This window comes from Selaginella moellendorffii, unplaced genomic scaffold, assembly GCF_000143415.4.
Source record: "Selaginella moellendorffii unplaced genomic scaffold, v1.0 SELMOscaffold_3, whole genome shotgun sequence".
NCBI classification, from domain to species: Eukaryota; Viridiplantae; Streptophyta; class Lycopodiopsida; order Selaginellales; family Selaginellaceae; genus Selaginella; species Selaginella moellendorffii.
This window is the reverse complement of record NW_003314264.1, coordinates 1,318,733-1,323,179: the sequence shown is the minus strand read 5'-3', so window position 1 is coordinate 1,323,179 and position 4,447 is coordinate 1,318,733.

Here is a 4,447-nt window from a genome sequence, read left to right as displayed (position 1 = left end):
AACCCCCACACTCTCCCTACTATACTTTTGGAACCCCTTACAGCCCCCCCCCCCTGGGGGACCAACAGTCTGTATTAGTATTCAGACTTAGACTCAGTCTAGGACTTAGACTCAGTCGCAGTCTCGGACTCAGTCTCAGTCTCGGTCTTGTTTCCATCTCGGACTCCATCTTAGACTCCATCTCAAGTCCATCTCAAACTCTATTTCGAGTCCATCTTGGACTCTATTTCAGGTCCATCTCAGACTCCATCTCGAGTTCATCTCAGAATCCATCTTGGACTCCATCTTGGATCCATTTCGGACTCCATCTCAGGTCTATCTCAGACTCTATTTTGGACTCCATCTTTGGTCCATCTCAAATTCCATCTCGAACTCCATCTCGGGTCCATCTTAGACTCCCACGTGTCATGTGTTGGTCCTCTTGTGTTCCTTTTCTAGAGACTCACTTGTTGCTTGCTTCATGCTCATTTCTTGAGCACTTCATAAGGAGTTCCACTCCTGCTCTCAACTTTTCAAGTCAAAGCTTTTAGTCCAAAGGTGTTACTCTCGTTTGGCTTCCGCTTCAGCCACTACCATATGGGACCCTTTTGGCTCCACTTTTGGGGCTCTAGGATTTGTGTCTCACACTTGTAGGTGATATAGAAAGAGAAGACAAAGGCCCTAACCCTCTTGAACAAACAAACCAAACCTGTCAATAAGGTTTAGATAAACAACTATAAATAGGTGTTTAGAGTTGTTTACACGATTATGCCCTTTTTAACGAAATAAGGAACATTGATAGAGACATAAGTGATGTGACAAATTGATAATAGTTATCCCATGACTAAAGATTTCACTATATATACAAAGCGTCGAAGTTAGTCTATCAACCTAAACTTAAAGATCAATAGTTGGATAGTATCAAAGTAAAAAACAATGATATTTTAGAGACCCAATTATTAGTGAATAAGTCTTAGATTAAAACACAAGAGTATTCTAATTAATTTATCATCTAATAAATTATAATTATAGGAAATACCAAGATTATTAGAGTTTAAAGATATAGGATGAACTATCCAATCAAAATTTAATAGTAAATATATCATAAGAAAAACTCAATCATAAAACTTAACTATCATAGATTGTAGGTAGCATATCAAACAACTTATAAAGAATCATTGACAGACAAGAAAAATACTTGTGAATATATTAACCAAAGGGAGTAACATCCAAATCTATTAGGACCACAACTGGTAGGAGCATATCATCTTTTGTAAACTAGGTGACATCTAGAATAGCAAGGGTGGCTGACTTTGTTAGTCATTTCTTTATCAGCAATAACTGGAAGGTGTTTAAGTGGTAGTGCATTTGTGTTAGACAAAAAAGTTTCCCCCTTAACTTATTTAAGTTTGTGAGTTTCTCACAAAGTGTAAACACTATGAGATTTTTCTAGAGTTTTTTCCTTAGCGGTGGTCTAAAGTAGAATATGCATTGATGAGAACATTGATTTTCCCTAATGGGGGGAGAGTGTTGTAAATGTGACTGCAGGGATTGAAAGTTACTTATTAGTGAATCTTTTTGGATATTCTTTTTTAACTACTATGACGGCAAAAGGTCGGTATTGCTAGACCCTTTATTAGTCTTCACCCAAGTTAATTGAGAAACTTGACATCTTCGTGTGTATAGTTAGCCAAAAGATCATAAAGACAGAATTCTTAAGTATTATTAATCAAGCATACTTCACATAGTTAAAGAAACTTATTTATTTACTTGCACTTACTAGTGTTGGGAACCCCTACAGTATTGAACTTAATCCCTTAATACTTGCTAGGTGATAGCTTACTGTGTTCGTCAAGACATTCTCATTATCATTCCATATGTATTAGTCTTATTCAGTTTAGCTATTTATGGAAAGTATTTAAATTTATTAGTTTGGCATATCTACGGAATGTAAAGATTCTCAATAGTGTTGTCAATGTAGAGATACACAATGGTGTTCTTTACTTTTTATATCTAAATTTGCAATCTAACACCATTCTATATTGAGGTCACTCAACCTAGTATTATTCAAATCCAAAGACATTTAACCCTAAGTATCCTAAAACTTTTAACCAATTAAAAAAGGAGGTGCACTCTTATTCATATACCCTTTCCTTTTATATTTGAAGCCCATGAATCGTCTCTTAGTCATTTTTTTTGGTTGCTTACACAAGTTTAGGTTTAAATCCAAGCTCTATACCATGCTAGCTAATGAAGTACCCATATCCTTGTGTTAGGTTATTAGTATATTGAAATTGCATCAAACTCTATTTTGCTCTATTTTAAGTGTTGGTCTTGGTATTGGGATGTAAAAATGTTCCATGTCACTCCGTGCTCCTGTCCCTTTGCTCATTAGGCTAAACATTCAAGAGTCATTCCATACTCCAATTTCTTTACTCTTTAGTTGTGTTCGGGAATTTGGCTCTATACCTCCAAAGCCTTGAAATTCAAGTTTCACTTTGCCACACTTGGCCCACGTATCCAAGGGTTTAGGTTTTTCTCCATAATTATCCTATGATAAATCACCATAGGGTAAAGAGTGAAAACCACATGCACTACACTCTAGATATCAATAAACTTATCTTGGCCAACCAAAACATCAATACATAAATTTGCTAAAATTTTACTTCCAACTCCACTTTAACTTGATTTGTCATATTTGAATGCAAATTTGATCAATTTGTTGTCCAAAAGGAAAATCTTATCCATATCATCAAGCAACTCTACTTTTTGGTGGACTTGAGTGAAGAAGACATTCAATAACATTATAGTGGTGATGTTGTGACAACATTTATTTGGCACTCACATAATGATACAATATGATTTAGCAACCCAATCAATTTTATATTTATTGTATGGTATAAAGTATATTCTTCCTTCACTTTTAAGGCCTATTTTTATTGCTTTGGTTCCTAGCCTTTAGTGAAGGTTGAGCAAGATGCATATAAACTTCTGTATCCGAAGAAGAGGTAAGAAGAGCTATTAATTGAGCATATATAGATCAAGTATAAAATTTAGTATACAAAGTTTTCAAAGTTGAAGAAATTATTATACATTGCAGACAATCATAGGCCAAAGGAGTGGCTATAAACTATAGCAAAAATTTCTACTAGCGAATGTTAGTTTTTTATTGCATGATTTTTTTTTCTCAATTACATATGTATTACTTTTGTAGTGAACAAAACTCTCAATAACATGATTTATAATATTGCAAAATCAAAACTTTCATTCAAACAATAGATAGAGATGTTGGAGTTCCTCAATATTAGCTTGATGAACAAAAAATAAGGACTACTAAAGGTATTTGAGAACATGATAAAAAAGACTATTTACATCATACAAACTATAGATGATTTCTTGGTAGTACACATTGATGACAATTCAAATGGCATTTTCATGTCCTTTAACAACTATATCAATACATCTTTGGTAGGGATTATAAAGGGTGGTTACTTATGATTGCACACATAGTTAGCTTTATTTCATGTGATGTGCGACTTATAAGTATAACAATCTGTTGCAAAGGGTGTAAGGGATAGAGGAATAAACATAATAATATTTACAAGAGTTTAAAAGCAAAGAAGATAAATTGCCCTTAGGAGTAGGAACTCCTTAAGAAGGAGACTCTTGCACTATACCAAGAGGAAGTTGTCAATGCTTGATGTTAGTGATGACAGGAAGAAGGAAGAAGAAGTTCTAAATTAAGTTTGCATTCCACCACTAAACAGCCTAGATTAGGCTTTGGTTTCACTCCAAACAATTAAGATCCAAATTACATTCCACTAGCAAATGATGATAATTGAACAGTTTAGAGAATATTATATTGACCATAAGATAGGCAAAAGTGTCGCGAATGTAACTTCGGGTATCGAAAGATATTTGTCGGCTAGTCCTTACAGACACTTTTTCCTTACTGCCACGACGGCAGGAGGTCAGTACTGCTGGTTTCCTTTATTAGCCCCTCTTGTCCAAGTGTTAGTAAACTGGACTTAGCATTTGTACTTGGCCGGATGAGTGTAAAGAAGGAATTCCTAAGTGTCTATTTAGCCAAGCATACTTGGCCTGGCTTGTTAGTTCTCTTTTGCTCTGTCTTGCACTAGCTTGGCAAGAACCCTCGCATATTGAGACTAGTCCCTCAATATCGCCGGATGATAGCTTACCGTTTCTGCTAAACACCCTCGCTATCACACCCTTTGTGTTAGTCTCATTTCAGTCCCAAATGCTATTTATGGAAAGTGTCTAGATTCACTCATTTGGCATATTTATGGAATGTAGAGGTCAGCTTGAACACAATGGTGTTTGTCCCGTGTCCAAATTCACAATCTAGCACCATTCCATATTTAGTAAGTTTCGAACTTGTCCCAGAGACCAACTCCTGGTACTAAGGGAGGCTTGGAGTGACAGCCCAAAGCGTGTGTCCCTCAGGTGG